Source organism: Chamaea fasciata, unplaced genomic scaffold (genome assembly GCF_029207755.1).
Source record: "Chamaea fasciata isolate MVZ Bird 193981 ecotype frontalis unplaced genomic scaffold, bChaFas1.0.hap1 SCAF_17, whole genome shotgun sequence".
Lineage (NCBI taxonomy): Eukaryota > Metazoa > Chordata > Aves > Passeriformes > Sylviidae > Chamaea > Chamaea fasciata.
Genome location: NW_027094102.1, coordinates 9,153,287 through 9,172,495, shown reverse-complemented (window position 1 = coordinate 9,172,495; position 19,209 = coordinate 9,153,287).

Here is a 19,209-nt window from a genome sequence, read left to right as displayed (position 1 = left end):
TCTAACTCAATAGCTGCCAGCTGATGTGTACATCAGGGAAGTGGCTCTGCCAGGCTACAGACCAGGATGAAACCCTCTGTGCTTTCTGAGGGAGGCAGTGCCACAGTCTTTGCTGAGTCTTTGCTCTTGCAAGTCAGGCCAAGCCCTCCTGGCTCAGTTTTGTGCCCCTGTTTGAAGGAACCTGGGTGCACACAGGATGATGATGTGCAGTTTTCTCAGGACTCTGCTGTCTCATGCTGTGTGCTTCATTTCCCCAGTCTCGATACTGGGAATGACCTGTTATGTTTGGTGGTGAAATGGGCCAGGGAGGAGACTGTCACCCCACAGTGCTTGGTCCCACCTCCTGTGGCTCATTCTTCTTGCGCTGTGGACCAGATCTGCAGCCACCTTGCCTCAGTGGAGCCAATGGCTTGGGCTGAGATGTAGGACCACAGCCATGGCTGGCAGTGCCTGGGGGAGGCAGACAACTTGGCTCTAGGCAATGTGTGTTAGGATCCAGGACTTACTATCAGCCCTGAATGTCTGTGTGTCCCATGGGATCTCACAGCTGCTGTTGTACTGATTCAAAGGCCAACCTGGTCTCAGGAGCTGCATTTCAGTGGCCTTTGGAGCACTGGGTTTGAGCAGTTCCCTCTGTGGAGAAGTGTCAGCCTCCACCATCTCTTCCTTCTCATCGCCACATATCCCATCACACTTTTCAAGAACTGTTTTTCTCCTTAATCACCAGCCCCAAGTTTCAAAGTTAATTGGGGCTGGTGAGGTATAAATAGATGCTGGACCAGATGGAAACTCTGTCGTGATTTATAGCTCGCTGAGCCATCACATGTTCCACTTGTACTCTGAGCAAGGGCACCATTAATTATGACACTGCCCAGGCAGATCGCAGGGGAGGTTACAACAATGATTTTCAAGCTGAGGACTTAAATATAACCAGGTTGTGACGTTTTGCTGAGTGAGCAAGATGCAGACAGGACCTGCTTGTTGCAGTGACACCATTTCCAGAGCATTTCTCCAACAAACCCCAGGGGAGCAGGTGAAGAAGCTATTTTGGAGACTTTTGCATGGACAGAGCCAACATAGCCAGTCCTTTGCAGGGTCCTTCTTTTGTCCAGGCAAACTGAATAAAGCTGAGGGGTATTTTCTAAGCCCTGGGAAGGGAGAACTGCGCATCCCTGGCCTGAGGAAACCAAATAATGAAAGGAGATGTGGGCATCCCATGCTGCAAGCTCTGTGTCCTTGGCTCCACAGCTCAGCTGGATGTGGACCATCATGCATCACCCCCAGGGGCTGCAGTCCAGGCTGATGAGAGCACTGGAGAGGGACATCTCCTCATCAGTTTCCAGGGGGGTGTAAGGATCAAAGGACTTGCTGGAGGTCATCTGGGAGGTCTGGTGTTGCATCAGGTCTCCTGAGTTTCAGGCCTCTTTTTATCTGTTTCTCCTTGTAGCCCACGCTTAAAACTTCTATTCAGTTATCCATTGTGAATTGGGATTTTGCTAATTACTGGAAGAAAGGGAAGCTCAGGGCAAAGGGGGTGACTAGTCCTGCCTTTCCCCAAGCCCTTTCTGCCTCAGGAACACACTCCCCATCACTTGTGAAGCACCCAGTTCAACAACAGTTTGCAGTTGTCCTGATTTTCCTGGGACCTGCTGCTCAGAGGTAAAACGAGAACACAAGCCACGGCCTCCTCTTGCTTTTCAAAACCATCGACCCTGCACTGCATTCTCTGCACTGTGCAGCTTCAAAATGCAGACACATGTCACACCCTACTGCCAGATAACAGAGAAATCTTCACAAAATCTTCCTTGGGAACTCTTTGCATGACAAACTGAATAAGATGTGCAATTACAGAGCCATGATTTAAGAACTTAAAACCCAGCTAAGCTCAATAGAAGGTATCAGACTTAAAAACAATACGTAAGGAGAATTTAATCTTGCAGGGACTGCAGTTATTTGAGGGGAGAGATTGTGTTTGGGATTAAGAGTCAAATTACTCCACAGGTTTTTATTAAACCTTTATATTTTCAGCTGTACCTTCTTATGGCTGTTTTGGGACAGGAGCTTGATTTTATGATGGGCATAAATCCCCCTGAAATAGTTTGGATTCTCTGAAACAGGCAAAACATGAACAAAATGGATTTTGACTTTATCTGGGCTGCTGACGTCTTAGAGCCCACACACAAACATTTCATTAAGGCATGCAATTTTTCAGAAAGCAAAAAGAGGTCCAAAAAAAAAAAAAATCTAATTTCCCTGGTATTCCTAAAGCCCCAAAGAAGCCCTGAGCACATACACACATCCCTCACTGGGAACCCTCCTGTTTTGCTTGCACACTCCTGCCAGGAAGCACATGGCTGAGCATCCCTGTTTTGAATCCATCCCAGCATTGACACACCACAGAAACATTCACTTGGGGAAGCAACCTCCTGATTATCTTAGAGCTCCAGGCAACACAGCCCAGTTCCTCGGGGGCGGGGGGGGGGGGTGCTGGGTAGGATTAATGTGCTGTACAGGACTCTGTCAGTGCCTGGATGGCCACAGCCCTGGCTGGACACACGATGTAGATTTATGGTGGTGGGGAGATGGCAGCTCAGGGCTGCTGGGGGCTCCACCTGACAAGTTAATCCAAACACACAGACATCACGTCCTGGTGTGCAGTGGATGTATCTGTGCAAGACAAATGTTTAGTTTTGAGTGAGCATCATTGCTGTAGCAGAGAGGGCAAGAGCTGGGACAATGCTTTTTCCCATTGATGTCTCTGATTCACATGGCTTTATTCAGCTGGCAGCCAACTCTGGGACTGGGAGCTGAGCTCAGAGCTGAATGGAGCTGGCTGTCCCCAGCTGCAGGGTGGCATTCTTCTCCAGCTGTGTGATGGGTAAGGTCATGCTACCAAAGCAGCACTGCCTGCAAAAATACCTGGGAAAGAAAAAACTAGTGTCTCTGGCTTGATGCAGGCAGTGCTGGCCCTGAGGTGCCTGTGCAGCAGCTCATCTTTGGTGCCATCACCCAGCAGCAAGTGCTCTTCTTGCCAGGTGATATTGAACAAACCTGCTCCTGTCTCTGCACCTCTGCAAGTGGGGTGACAAATGCAAAGTGCTTTAAGGCCCTCTGTGGGAAATAACTCACTCCTGTTGCCAGACCTGAGAGTGTGAGCATCATTTTGTCTACAGGGAATGCAGGTCCTTGCCAGGTGAACATGGGTATAGATCACATGTCATTAAATGAACCACGGAGGCCAGGAGCTGGGAAAAGAAAGGAGCTGGGAGAAGAAAGGAGCTGGGAGAAGAAAGGAGCTGGGAGAAGGAAGGAGCAGTCTGAGACAGGGAGCAAAATACTAAGCACACACTGAGGTGTTTGCAGGTCAGACCCCTGGCACCAGAAACACTTCTCTGCCGTGTCTCTGCACCGGGTCTGTGCCACCTCTCCACAGGCAGGGCTCCTGTGCAGGCACTGTCACATCTGACATGGCAGAAGGAGGAAGGGTCTGCTCCCTGTCACCTCCTGCTGCCCTGCTGCCAGCTCACCCACTGCTCCATAATGGCTCACTCTTCCCAGCTCCATTTGCTGCTCTGCTCTTTCCAGCCCAGCTCAGTTGCTTTATTCCTGCAGGGATTCACACCGTGTCCTAAATTGGCTCAGTGTGGGCAACCCCAGCTTGTGTCAGGTGCCAAGGACCTTTTCACCTTTGCACTTTTCATTTGGAGAGAGTGAGGCAAAGTGAGGCAGCATCGTGCACCAGGGTACCTGAGGTGGGTGCCAGGGAGCTGCACCTCTGAAAGCATCAGGGGTACATGGACGTGGGTCTTAAACATTATTTGAGGAGCAGTGTGGTAACACATTGCCATGAAGGTGTCCTTGTCACCGTGCCTGTGGTCACCTGCCATTACAGGCTGATCCAGGCAAAGGCTCCTTTCTGTCCAACAGCTGTGCAAATGCTGGCTGCAATGCCCGAGCCAGCAGGCCTGGCCTGCAGCATCCTGCCAGGGCAGCACCATCCTCCCTGCCCATGGCTGCTTTTCTGCCAGGCAGCAGAAAGGTGAAGGGCAGGGAAATATTCACCAGGTTCAGGGCTGGCTTTGTACTGCGGACAAGCCCTGTTCCCTCAGCAGGATGAGCACTTCTAGTTTATGGTGACAGAAGGAAGTCATTTGATGATTTCTGGTGGCTGCACTCTCCTATCAGCCCAAACCTAACCCTGGTGGTGTGAAGCACTGGCTCTGTGGAAGGAGCTGGCAGGAAAGGAAGACAGGGGCCCTTCCCTCCAGCACCTTTGCCCAAGCAGCTCCATCCCTGATGCAGGGCTGCTTCCTCCTCCCGGAGCCACCAGCTCCTTCCCAGTGACCCTGGCTCACTCCCACTGCGGTTGCTGCCGTTCTGGGTGATTAATTCACTGTGAGTAATTTTGGAGCAGATGATCTCATTCACGTGGTTCCTGCTATTTCTCCGGCAGAGTGGAGAGACGGGGGAGAGGAGAGGGGAGGAGAGGAGAGGAGAGGAGAGGAGAGGAGAGGAGAGGAGAGGAGAGGAGAGGAGAGGAGAGGAGAGGAGAGGAGAGGAGAGGAGAGGAGAGGAGAGGAGAGGAGAGGAGAGGAGAGGAGAGGAGAGGAGAGGAGAGGAGAGGAGAGGAGAGGAGAGGAACATGATGTCCATGGGAGTTGTCCCTCTGTACATGCTCAGGAAGCCCAGCACCAGTTTGATGACCACTTAGCGCTACAGGCAGAGCGGAAGAAAATTTGCTGGCAAATTGGTTTCTCTCAATAGAGGGCAATTTGATCATTTAGGCTGATAGGAGCTCAATTACGGCTTTGTAAGGAGGCCAGCATTTGGGGCAGCAAGCGGCTCCTGTGACTGAGGAGCAGCCTGGCTTGCTGGGCTCCTGCGGGGCTGGGGAGGGCCCCTGATGGGGGATGTGGCACTGGAAGTCCGGGCTCTTGAGAACTGACAAGTTCTGCCCCCGCCAGGGGCTGGGGGGGCTTTGTGAGGAGCTGCAGGGACTCTCTGCAGTCCCCAGTTACCAGTAGGAAACCCCAGTGGATTTAAAAGCCTCCAACTGCCTGCTGAGAGAGTCAGAGACATTAAAGAAATCTGTGAGCCCATGTTTGGAGAGACAAGACCTGCTGTGAGGTGGCTGCTCCACACTTCCACACTTCCACACTGGGTGATGGGAGAGCCAGGGCAGCAGCACTGCCCTGTCCCGGGATGCACCACGAGCAAACTGGAATGAACCCTACAAAATGGGATGAGATTAACAAAGCAGCTGAATTATTCTAAGCTAATAAAGTACCAAGTCCAGATGGCTCCCACTATGAATACTATTACAGAGAAAAACTCAGGGTAAATTAGGAGATTTGAAGCTAAGGCTTTTCATGTACAGAGGATGCTCTGTGGGGTGGGCAGTAGTCTTGTCTCCCTGGCTATCTCCAGGGACAGAGATTTGGTGCTGTTTTTCAGCCCTGGAAAAAGGAGTATGCTCTCCTTTTCACTCAGTTTCTGCTGTCTTTCCCTTGGGAACCCATGCTTGTTGCCTCCTGGCAGTGCATTGGAGCCATGGGGCCATCTTCCTGCCACACACAAGCCCATGCAAACCCCAGCTGCCTGGGATCCATGAGCAGAATTATTTCCCATCCCCAGGAGTGGTGTGAGCCCCCAGCCATCTCTGTGTTGGCCCCCTCTCACTGATGGGATCCCACTCAAAGGCTTTCTGCTAAGGGAGTAGAAAACATGAGTTAGCTTTGAATTTTTGTGCCTAAAATAAGGTGTAAGCAGCAGTGGACCTGTGCAGTGTTTGCCATGGGAAGGGCTGGGCTGTATCCCTGCATGCAGAGGGCCTCAGCAGGAAGCTGCATTTAAGGGGCAGATCTAAAGTACAGCACGCCAAAGACTGTTTATCCATCCCTCAGCCTGGGAAATGGATCCAGAGGCAAAAAGTGGCTGCAGAGCTGGGGCAGGGTGTGGGGCAGTGCTTCAGAGCACCTGGGACATCTGTGCCATGCAGAAGGGAGTGATAGCTTGGGACACAGGGTTGACCAGCCAAAGCAGCTCAGGGCAGGGCAGCAGAGCAGGCAGGACCCAGTGAGTGCTTAGAGGCACAACATTTCCTACCCACTGTGGTGTCTGGCTGAGGATGGACATTTTAAGTACACCCTTGTTCCAAGAAGGAGGAGAGGAAACCATGGTGGGGGGGAAGAGCTGGTTTTGCTCCATCCCCAGTGCCTGGGGCCATAGATGGCTGATGTGTTTAGTTTCTGAATTACCCTGATGAGATGTATAAGCTTGTTATTTGTTCTAATTAATGTGAAGGAAACTGTTAGAGTGCCAGAAAGTGTGAAGGGAGGGGGAGCAGAGAGGGGAGATGGGGACATTTGGAATTCAAGCATCCTATTAATATCTGTGCTGTTGAATGAAAGGTCATTAATGATCCAAAGAAAAATGAGCGTGGAGAGAAACAAGAGAACCAAATCCTTCTCTGCATCCCATCACCCATGTTGTTAACAGAACATCTTCCAAGCCCTGCTGCAGTCCTGCTGCCCCTTGTTCTCTGCTTTTTTTCTGCTGTCTTTAATCTGCCACCCTCCTGTTAGTGCTGGATGGGGTGGGAGGGTTTCAGGGAAGATGAGAGTTGGTGCATCACAACACTGGCACAAAGCTCCTTAAACTGCACCCTTCTGCTGAGATCCAGAGCAATGTCTCCTGCCTTTGTCCCAGGACCTCACCTGGACACAGGTCTTGATCTCTGCTGAAGGCATTGAAATACCAGCCTTGGAGTGATGTTTGACAGGCAGAGGTGCTGCAACAGGCAGAAAAACCTTACTTGGTTTATATCACTAATTTTTTCTGCTCGTTTTGAGGTTACCATGACCAGTGTGTATTCCCAGCCCTGTGCCGAAACTGTGCTTGCCCAGGAATTGATTTGCCATGCCTGAGGTGGAAGCAAACACAGATTAAATTTAAGCTATTTGCTCAGTATCTCAGTTACGCAATTGGACATCATAGATTAGGGAAGGTGACCTCCTGTAGCACAGGGGGGATTTACTGACATGTTTGAGCAAATATTACACTTCCTGGGATCCAGCACAGCTCAGGATAGAGGAGAAAAAGGTACTGGCTGGCTGCTTCCCTGCACAAGCACCTAAACCCCAGCAATCTCTGTATTCCCTCAGAGCCTCTGGCTGGAGGACCCAGGATCTCCAAAGCAGGGCCAGCCCTGATTCCTCCTGCAAGGAGGAAAAGGAGAAAAGGAAAGATAAATGGAAGGAGAAGGGGGGAAATGAGCCTTTGCAGAGTCTCAACTACCTGCTAAACATGACCAGCCCCAGGAGAGGCAGGATTTTGTTCCAGTCACCATTGCTCACACTCCTGACTCCTGAGAGCTTCACGGTGTTGGTAAATCCAAGGCTTGAGGCTCTTGCTTGCTGCAGGGAAGCTCCCAGGGTCAGGGCTGGTCCAAGGGCTGTGGCAGTGGGTGGGGAGCAGGCAGAGGAGAGGGCATGGCTGTAGGGACCACGGGAAGGTTCATTTGCTCAAGAGGCCAGCAATGGACCAGCAGTTTAAAATCTAAATCTGTGTGCCTAGACAAGAAAAGAAAGGAAAGGAGCCAGCCAGGATTGGTGGTTGCTCTGCAAACTGTCAGTGTGTGTTTGTGAAAAGGCTTTTGACTGACAGCAGAGTTGTCAGAGGCGTCTGACGTCAGAGCTGCACAGCGAGGTGTCGAGGTATCTGAGGGCACAACTTGCCAATGGCAACAGCAGCATCAGCTGCCTCTGGGAAGCTCTGAGCTCTCCTCCTCCTCCTCCTCCTCCTTTCCCTCCTTGGCTCGATTTTGGAGCAGACAAGCAGGCTGCCCCAGCACTGACCTGCTGCCTGTGGAGCTCCCAGGTGGAGGAGGAAAGGGGAGATGTTCCCTGGATGCTCCGGAGCTGTTGGACCCATTGGGTTACAGACATCCTGGCACAGGCAGAGCAATGCCCAGTGCCATCCTCCCCCTGAGCCCTGACCTCCATGGGCTGGGACAGGGAGTGGGAAGGGGAGCTGGGATCTCACAGCAGCACTGTGCCAGAACAGGGTCTGCCTTGCACTTCCCACACCCCTCCCACTCTTCCAAACCTCACACAGGGTTTTACCTACCCAAGTGTTCCACTGTCCCTTCTCCGGCTTCAGAAAATTCATGAATATGCCAAGCGCCAGAGTGTAACACTAACCCTGGGCCTTCCCACTCTCCTTGCCTGGTTCTGTGCCATCTCCCACATGGCCTGGACAAAGCCAGGGCTCTACCTGAACAAACCAGGCAAACCAGATGGAGACTAAACCTGTTTCTGCATGCTCTGGCACTGAAAAAAATACCGTAGCTCTGGCCATGGCAAGAGCAGGGCAGAGCTGGGACAGAGGGGGAGGCTGGGGCGAAGGCAGCACAAATGGCTCATGTTTGCTCTCTTGATGTGAGGTCTTGCAAATGGAAATGATTCTCCAGGAGCATCTGTTCCTCAGGCAGGGGCTGTACCACTGCAGGCATCCTCCAGAGACATCACTGGCACATTGTGCAGATAAATAAATCAATAAAAGCAGTGGCTACAGGAAGGGATTTGGCCTTCTTGTCTTGGAAACACCTGAGTCACCCAGGATAATCACCCTGTGGCCTTGGATGGACGGGTTTTCAGAGCCCTGAGACACCTGCTTGCTGCTGAAGTGGTTTAGCCCATCTGTTTAATGCTGTGCTAGCTGGGAAATTGTTTCTCTGCTTTAGGTTTAAATGATGAATTGTTGCCTGAAAGATTATCCTTTGTTTATCTCTGTTCCAGTGACCCCCTTTCCTGCCTCTCCTCTCCCCTGTGCTCAGGCGTTGCAGCTGTGAGGGCAGAAGGGGCAGGAGATGTGATCATTCCCAGCCCTGAATATCAGGCTGTTGATCTTCCCTCTAAGCCATCTCCATTTCCAGATAAAATTCTGCCTCTTGTCCAGCTCATGGTTTCTCCAGAACACAGAGCAGAGTCTGGCACTCCTGAGACTGGAAAGGAGCTCCTGAAATATGGAATAGCTGGGATGAGAAAGGTGGGGAGGAGAAAGGCCCTGTGTGGGCACTGCCTGTGTCACTCCAGCACCCCAATCCGCAGCACTAAGGGCACCTCTGTAGCCCAGCTCAGATGATTTCCTCTATTTTCCCCGTGACCAACAGATTGGTCTTTAGAGCAGGAATTTGCCTGCTTGATTTGTGTTGTAGATAATCTCCCTAAGAAAGATCCTTGGGCCACAACTCTCTTAGAAGGGCCAAATGTTTTCTCTCTGAAATCTGGCATGGCTCGCTGCTCTGTAAATGCAGGTGTGAAACTGTTAAACATCCAAAGCCAGCTGGGTCTCCAACCCTAAACTGATGGGAGCAGCAACCCCAAATCCCAAAACCAACTGTAGGAGCTCCCATTTCATTTGTGTGTTCCTGAGAACTGCAGCCTGAATTCCTCTCTATTTCCTGACAGCTTGGACCAACTGCTCAGGAACCAGGTTTTCATGCAAATAAATTCAGAGAGGAAATGAAGCCATTATGAAAAGGATTGAATCTCATTGAGGAAGCTTCGTGCAAGAATAAAGCAAGGAAGTGACAGGATGGATTAGCCTTTAATTTGGTTAAAGCTGGGGTGGCAAATCTGCAGAAGGTCACAGTGACACTAAACAAGTGTCTTGTATTAAACCCAGCTCAAGTTTTCATGTCTCGGTAAAAGAGCTGGAGCATCTATAACTAGTAACAGGTTATTTTTGGCATCCCAACCTATTTTGTAGCTCCCAGGAGGACAAAACTGCTTCTCTTTGACTTTGCAAAGCCTGGATTTCTTTTTGTGTCGGCAGGATGCTGGGATCTGCATTTAAATTCTTCTGACACTGCCTGTCTTAACAAAAACTCACAGGTCCAGGCAATTACTGCTCTTGCTTGCTTTTCACAGAGCAATGAGCCCAGTCTAGATGAGGGCTGTGTTCAAAATAACAACACAAAAGTTATGTTGAGTGACCAGCTCTGAGGGGATTTGAAAGACATGTAGAAGTGGCATGTCTTGAGAACAAGGCTTAGTGGTGGTCTGGGCAGTGCTGGGTTAAGGGTGGGCTCAATGATTTTCTAGGTCTCTTGCCACCTGAGTGATTCTATGATTCAAAGGTGTCACAGCTCTAAAAAGGCTCAATCTTTAGTAGACACTAAAGAGGTCCAAGGGGTCACTCTGTTGTTGCCTCCTCACAGGTCACAGGGCCACACACATTTGTTCAAGGTCACTTGGGAATCAGCAGCAGAGGCTGGTGGCAGAGCTGGGCCATCCATGGTTTGTGTGGCCCTGTCATCAGAGAGCTTTCCATGACTGTCCCTGTTCCTCTGCTGTCCCTCCCAGGCCCCGGCTGCACCCACACCACGCTCCCACTCCTCCTGAGGCAGTTTGCCGGACGGGTGCCAGATCTGCGGTTCTGCCGCGCATGCTGTGACATCTGCTCTGCCTTCCCTCCCGCCTCTCCCACATGGAGATAGCCAGAAAGATATTTAACCCAGCACACACAGAGCCATCAAAAGCAAAGCACTTCACTCAATTTACTGTGTTTCACTGGAATTTTTGTTTTGAAACGAAACAAACAAACAAAAAGTCTGGCAGAATCAAAATATCTTGTTTCAGCGTTTTCAGAAGAAAGAAAACCTTCCTGTTCTATTCTGGAAAGGCTTTTCACTGCTGAGATTGTTTCAGAAAATAGCTAAATCAAGCAGAAAGCAAATCAAAAAATCAAAGTTTCTTGGAGATGGATCCAGTTTCCAGATTTTTCTCTAACTGGCAGCCAAGAGGGGCAGTGCCCCTTGGGCATCCCACAGGTGCTGGTCCAGCACTGCTCTCCTCTGGCTCCCTGTGTGTTCATGGAGGGGATAGGGAAGAGCAGGGATGTTACCCAGGGCTAAATCCTGGAAAAACCAGGCAAAATCAGGGAAACCCTTCTATTGGTGAGGAGCTTCTCCTCCTCTCATCAAAGATAAACCTCCAGAATAAAGCTGTGCACTGATAAGAGACAAAGTGGACTCAAGGTGTGACAAGAGCAGAAGTCCTAGAGGTGTTACAGCTCCTGCCTCTGTTTGCTGCTTGAGGAAGAACTGGGTGGGTTCTTCCATTGCATCAATGCATGAAACACCCACAGCACAAATGTGGGGACAAGAGTGTTCCCACACTGTCTGAGTCCTGTGCCAGCAAGGTGGAGTCAACAGAGCTGGTGCTGCAGCACCCTGCAGCCCCTCCCAGCAGCCAGGGGATGGGAGCAAACCCTTCAGACCTGGGGTATAGCTCACAGGCTGCACAGGTTTCTGCTGCAAAATCCATGACAGGAGAATTTGCATGGAATTCATGGCTCTGGCTAAACCCTGGCTTTCAATTACCCAAACATCTCATCTCTTCCTCTGTCAGTATTTCACATTTCCTTCCAATATTTGGGTGTGCAGGCCCCTCTAACACTTACTGGCACTATGCAAAGCAGCCTTGGTAGAAAGCAGAGCCCCTGGCATAGGGAAGTTGGGCAGATGCCTGCAGAGCTATCAGCTGGAGGTGGGGAAAGTGGGGGGAGCACTTGCTCCTGTCTGTCCAGGGCTCCACATTGCATGCGTTTTGCCTTGAAAAACAAAAATCAGCATCTGCTCCAATAAGTGTTTTGCCCAGGGCAGCAATGCCTCTGCTGGAGAAGGAGCACATCTGTGCTCAAGGTAAAAGTGGAGCAGTCAGGGGAACTGGGATGCTGCACAGGAACACAGCACAGTCCCAATGGGAAACAGGGGTTACACACCCAGGGTACATCCCTGCAAGACTGACACATACAGGTTGAATTTGGCCCTTTGTTCAAGGAAAAAGTGGATTCAAGCCACTGGACCCCCCCAGTGAGCTGGAGCAGATGCTGAGGAGTGTGTCATCAGCCCTTTAAGACCTTGGGCAGTTGCTGCTGGATAAACAAAATCCCCATCTCCTTTAGTGATGCAGATTTCAAAGAGACAGGAGAGAAGGAAACTAACAGGATGTTTACAAAATTAAAAACCAACCAAACAAACAAAAAACCCCCAAAACTAAACGTGGACCTCCAGGGAAGGGATTGTGCTGTCCCCCCAGTCCATCAGGCATCCAACCAGGAGCTGGAACAAGCTGTGCTGATGCATTATGAGCAGTGAATCCCTCCTGCCCATATTTCTACATCCCCCACAATTTTACTGATATAAACTAAAAGCAATCTCAGACCTTGTAAGACAAGGTAGTTATCTCTACAGCCAGCCAGCAGCAGATTTATTGACCTCTAAGATGCATTCAAACCATATTTGCTTTCATATGACAAGTGTCCTGTTTTATTGAAGCAGTTTTTCAGCAGTCCTGAATCACTGTTGCAACTCCATTTTGTCAGAGGCAAACTGAAGATGTTTTCCACTAGAGTCAAGGCAACTCAGCACAGTATCTTTGTAAAATGGGGGACATCAAGCCATTAATGATAAGAATTGAAGTTAAAAAAGGGCGGATTTTCAGGCAATGATGATAAACACTTCAATAGGTGAACTCTAAAGTGAGGGAGCCTTTTTGGCAGCAAAAGCAAAACATGGTAAACTGTTTTACAGTACTTTTACTAAGTATTTGAATGAGTAGGCCTAATATTTTGAAGATTGGAAGCAATCTGAATGAACTTGAAAATTTTTCCTTGTGAAAAGTGTGAAATGCAGCCTGGATTGCATTAGGCATGCTGGCAGCCATGCCCTCAAATAGACTGAAAAAAGGTGAATGATTCGAGGAGACTGCAAATGTAAAAAAGAGTCGAAATTAAATGTGAAGAGGGGAATAAAAACAAGACGGGTGAGATAAGAAATGGAGTGATATATTCCAGTACTTGGGGTGAAATACAGTGTCAGTAAAAACATGAAAACATTATCTGGATTTTCACTGGTACTACCAGTGTATCTTTATAGGCAGATGATAAGAAATATAATAACTCTGAGAGTACTAAAACAATCAATGTAAAAATATATTTCCAAGACATGCTTGTAGTGAGTTTCATCGTGTGCTGCTTTAATTTTAAACTTTCAGAAGATACACATTCTGCCCAGTACAGAATCCCCTACATTTCCTTCTATAGTTTTCTATACTTAGATATTTAAGAGAGGAGTTACAACACTTGAAGGAGCAGTCTGTTGATTGCATATATAGATAAAGCATTTTGAAAGGTAGAGCACTTTTTTTTTTTTTGATTTTGGGACTGTCAGAAGACAGAACGGAGTTGTGAAGCTAAATGTGAGCTTGCTGGTGATAACTACAACAGGTCATTGAGATCTCTGTTTATTTTCAAGCAGATGCAATGTTTTAGGGTATTATGATCAAACATGTGTTATCACTTGGTTGATCAGCATTGGCCTTGCTTTCAGTTTGTAGTTCCACAGTTTGAGTCACAGCTTTGAACTATTTGTCTTGTATAGTGTTCTATAGACAATCTGTTAGGGGCTTCTTATGTAACATTATTCCTCTCAAGTTCAGCAAAAAATGCTGCGTCGTGAAGAATGTGCATAATGTATAACAAATTTAGCCCCTCTGCTAACTGCAGACAAGTGAATCTTCCTTTCATTTGGGGACAGAATTATCACAGCCTGGAGGAAGGAGGGAGGGAAAAGGCAAGGTAAAACAAGAGAAAGGGTTAAAGCAGCTGCTGTGGCAGAGCCAGAAACGTGGAAACACATTTCACCAAACTGTTGTTAGCATTTGAGATGAAGGAAAGGCATTTTCTCCCTTCTCCATTGGCTTCTAGTGCCTTGCCCAGCACTGTGGGACACAAAAATCCTCTAGGCTGAGACCACCCCCAGCCCAGGTGCAGGCACAAGATGGAAACACATCTGAAGCACCCTCAAGCGCTTGCAGGGGTTTCTTCCCACAAGTCCCAGTTGTGCTGCAGCTGCATCACCTCATTCCATAAATCTGCCCATGTCCATCCAATCCAGGAGCAAAACCATTTGCTACAACTTTCACAGGTACTAAACCCCATCTGTAGGAAGCTTCACAGAGGATTATTTCTGTCCTCTTCTTATTAGAGGCTCACAGACCCATTTACAAGAGATATTTCACCAACCAGTTGCCTCCCAGGCTGAGAACTGTGTGCAAAGGGGCTGCAGTCCAAAAGTCACTGACTTCAGCAGCATCCATGGCCCCATCCATCCCTCTCCTGCAGGGGAGCAGAAATGCTGAGATGAGGCAGGTGGCAGCGAGGAACATTTTGTCCACATGATGATATGTTCTGGCAACTGAAGGACCCAAATCCTGACATTAAAACTAAATTAAAATACCACTCATTGGGCTGCTGAGAGGTCTCAGCTCTAAGGGATGCTTATGGCAGAGATTGCCACAAACCCAGCAGGTTGAGGGTGGTTCTCTCCCTCTGCTCTCCTCTGGGGAGACCCCACCTGCAGGGCTGCATCCAGCTCTAGGGACCACAACATAAGAACATGGAGCTGCTGGAGTGACACCAGAGAAGGTCCCAAAGATTCTGCAAGGGCTGGAGCCCCTTTGCTCTGGAGACAGGCTAGGAGCATTGGGGCTATTCAGCCTGGAAGAGAGAAGGCTCTGGGGAGACCTTAAGCCCCTTCCAGTGCCTAAAGGGGCTACAGAGACCTGGAGAGGGGCTTTGGACAAGGATTTGCACAGACTAACAGGACAAGGAGAAATGGCTTCAAACAGCTAGAGTGCAGGATTGGACTAAATATTGGGAACAAAGTCTTATCAATGAGAGTGGTGAGGCCCTGGCACAGGTTCCCCAAAGAAGATGTGGCTGTCCCACCCCTGGAAGTGTCCAAGGCCAGGTTGGATGGGGCCCTGAGCAACCTGGTCAAGTGGAAGGTGTCCTTGCCCACAGCAGGGGGACTGGAACAAGACGGTCTTCAGGGTGCCTCCCAACCCAAACTATTCTGTAACTTCATAAAACTCAAACAAAACCAGCTCCCAGACAGCCTGAGCCCCAGCAGAACACAAGGCACAGAGCTCAGGTGCCCTCATTTGCTGGGTTTCTCCCAATGAGGGTCTGAGCTGGTTTAGTGCTGGAGGGACTGTCCAGGGCATGGGCTGATCCCTGCTATGGAATGCTTCCCAGAGTGGCTGGGATGTGTTCAGCACTGAGGGCTTCTGAATGCCAGGTATGAGGGTAGCTCAAGAATGCATTCTTAGCTAAAAAAGCTAAATTCACAAACTCAGAATACCAGAAAGATGAAATGTCTGTGATGTTATGAGTGTGATTCTATTTTCTGTATTCCTTCCAAGAAATGCTGCACAGGTAGCAGAACTTCCCAGTCTTGGCAGTGAATATTGTTGCTACAACAGTATTTAAATATTTCCTCTCCTTTCCTCTGTGCCTGTGTGAGAGCACAGGGGAATCAGATAGAGACACAGCCCTTTGAGTGTCAGTGAGAGAAGCAAGCCTGAGTCTCTCCAAGCCTGGCCTGGGACAGCTGCCATACTATTAATATGTAATTTGGCTGGGTAGTTCTGAGCCATCTTAATTCTCCAGCCATCATTACTTTGCTTGGTTATCATTCATACATTTCTATGTGCTAGTTTGCTTGAAGGAAAGAGATTGGACATTTAGAGTGGATGAGTCCATATTTTTGAAATTGGAGCTAAATTACCCACCAGTTGAAACATCATTGTGTTTTACAATAATTGCTGATTAAAATTCAAATGCACTAAATTTCACCTGTCATTCCCAGCATTGCCTCTGTTGTGACAATGCCAACACCATGAGCAGATATGAACTAAAGGACTGAAGGAAGTGGTTTGTCTGCAGAATTCCATCCTTTCATTCTGCCACGATCTGCCAAGCTCCTCTCCCAAACCCTTGGGATATCTGCCCCAAAATGTTTGCTCTGTCAGATGCTTCATAGAATGAAAACCCTGTGGTTCAGGTTTCCAAAGCAGCCTCTGTGTTTTGACTCCCCGGCAGGACAGGCACCCACCTGCCTGAGCTGCAGCCCCCTCTCATGAGTGGCCAGTCAGCCAGGTGCTTTAAAACACTGATGCTCATGACTATTGATGGAGTTTCCAGATGGGCTTCTCTCTTCCTAGAGGAGCTAGATAGGCTGTTCGTGTACATGAGCTCCTACATAATGTCTCTTTTTCTTCTGGCCACAGAATATGCCCAAGTCCGTTTCTTCAGCTTTCTAGAACTTGCCTCTGGCTGCAAAACTTTTTTGGACTGGTTAAACTCCCCAGTCCTTTCCTTCTCCTCTTGTGCCTCCCACAATTCTGCAGTTTTGGCCTCCTTCTAGCTTTTGATCTTCCATTCTCTTTTTCCCAGATCTCAAGCTCTTCCTCACTGTGCCTAGCCATTTCCCAGTCTGAAGAGCTGGGGAATAGCACAGCCCTAAGGGAAATGGTTTGTTTATTATAAATCAGGGAAGTGTATAAGCAAGAACTTGCTCTTAACAGCACTTTCTACATGCAGGTGCTTCCTCTTCCCTTTTGCATGTAAGTGAATATTGCAACAGACGTGTCTGCAAATCACCACTACCCTGCACTTCATCCGTCTGGGTCTGCATGTTAGTCATCAGAAGAGAAGCAGCCTGATTTAATATCCTTTCACTCATCCTGGCTGGCTGAACCAAAAAAAAAGCCTGACCCAAACTCCAGCATTGTGAAGGACACTGAAGAAGAAGATGGTCTGCTGAGTTATTCCCATGGGAGTGTCCAGCCCATCCAAACTCCTGCTGCCAGGGGTTGGAAGCCACTTAATGCAGTTTTAGTAGATACCAACAGTAAAAACAGAGTACAGTATGTGCTGAGAAGCCTTGAGTTCTCTTAACTCAGGAAAACCCTGGCTAGACAAATGTGAGAAGAAGCAGGGCTAGCAAGGGACCCAAGGCTGACGGCTCAGCCTCTCATTACTCATCCTCTGGGCTTTGTCTCACTAGTTATTTAGCACCTTTGTGGGCTTGTTTTTGATAGCTAGAGAGGGTGAGAGAGAGATGTGACTAAAACAACAGGAGCTCTGCTTTTAGATGGGGTGTCAGGTTTAAGAAAGTGCAGAGCATTGTGAAGGGCTCCACACAGGTAGCAGCCTGGCTTGCTCTCTAGGGCATCGTGTGGTTCAGCTGTGCACAAACCAGAGCACTCCTGGCTTGCCTGGATCCCAGCCAACAAAGGATGCTGTAAAAACCTGTCTGCCTTATAATTTAATTTTGCTAAGGTTAGAGCATTTCTTCTATTAGTGAAAAGCAGAAGGTAGTTTTGAGATTATGGCAGGAAGTCTACAGTCAGTTCCTAGCTCCAACAGAGCCTTTCCTTATACAGTGTTGGGCAAGCCAACCAAAACTCACATGCTTTGTACCCTGAGCTTGTATTAAAAAAAATTATACTGCGTTCTGTTCTTTGTCTTGGCTACTTGGACAGTGAGCACTTGGGGAAGAGAAAGACTTTCACTTTGTATTTATACTGTGCCTGGTTCTTCGAAGTGTCAGCCTGCAGTATTCCCTCTACACAAATAGCAAGAAAGAATTAAGTAAGTTAAAATGTGTATTGTTATGTAAGTGTAAAACAGCCAAGCCCAGTGAAGCTGTGGTACTTGGTGTGTTGGGCGTGTGAGCCAGGACCTCAGAGCATCATCCTGGACTGATGCCATGCCATGGGACCACAGCCCCTTCTCCTGTGTTTAGTCCCTGGTTATGTGTATCCATGTTCAGCACATCTCACCTCCTGCCCTCCAGCCTGCCCAGAAAAGCCAAGAGGAACTTCTAAGTGGAATCAATTAGAGCCCTGAAGAGCAGGGATGGTCAGGTCTGCATTTGTTTTTGGGTGCTGGAGAACATCATGTGCTGCCAACCATGGGCTGCCTGGTTCCAGCATCAGCTTTGCTCAGGGTAGGGAAGGAGTAGCATGAGACAGGGAGGGGCCCAAGCCTCCTCACCCTTAGGAATGCTGTATTTACTCTGAGTAGATTTATGCATGTGTTTTCACTAGCAAGGCTTATTTCACTGCTGCATTTGAACTCCCAGCATGAGGACTATTTTTTAAGCAAGCAGTGGGCAGAGAGAGCAGAAAGAGCAAACATACACAAATCAGAGAGTTTGGTTTTATTTCCAAACAGGCATACACAGAACTGTAGGGACTACAAGAGGGAGAGGGTAGTGTATCCTCTTGCTCCAGTATAAAAATGAACTTCCTAGGCTGGCCCAGACATCTAAGAGTAAAGGCAAAAATATAAGCTACGTGACTAGTGGGAAGAGAAAGAGCCAGCAGGAAAAATCTATCAGAGCTTTCCATGGTTCAATCAGTCAGAGCCTGCTTCACTGGGGAAACAATCAATTAACCACTTCCACTAGGGCAGCCACAGACGTGCTGTTCTGGAGGTAGTAAATCTTTGAGTTTATTTGTTCTCAATTGCACTCTCAGCTTATTTACAACATCACAGGATTCTTCCTCCCTGTTTATCCTCACTTCTGCAAGTCCCTCCCAAGGATCTTTCTGTCCGTGTCGATCAATGAAGAAGAACTCTTACAGATTAACAATTTCCAGCTTCATTGCAAATCCCTATTTCCCTGAAGCAGGCAGCCAAAACAAACAGTTTCCTCCAGGCATCCGGAGGGCATTGAGCCTTTAACTGTCCATCCGATTTCCAGCTGTCAATGCATTTTGTCTCACTTTAAGGCAGATGGGTTTGGTTTAGGATATTTTGGCCCAACCAATAATCAAAGACCCCTGCAGGACACGTATTTGCCCCTGCCCTGAGGAGCAAAATGTAGCAGTCAAATGAGAGGCAGATGACACCAAAGCTGAGGGATGATGTTTAGAGCACTCAGCCCAAGCCACTCCATGGCAGACAAAAGCAGGGGAGGACTCAAATATGGCTGGTCCCACAGATATTGTAAAGAGGGAGATGGAAGACAGCCTGGGAAAAAAATGCAAAAAAGGAGCATTTAGAGAATATGACCAAGTGATGCTGAGTTGTGCAAGGAGCTCAGACTGTGTCTCTGGAGGAAGCTGGCAGATGGATGAGCATGGAAAAGGTGCACAGAGGTGGGTGGGGATGATGACAGTCCTCCTCAGCACCTCAGAAGGAGGTCTCAAAGCACTAAAAGCAGAAGGGTCCTCAGTCCAAGTATGCTGGCGAAGAAAACAGAGTGTTGGAGACAGAGATCAGCTCTCCAAACCACAGACCTGTTCTGCCCTCACTGTGCATTCAAGATGTAGTGGAACGAGCAATTTA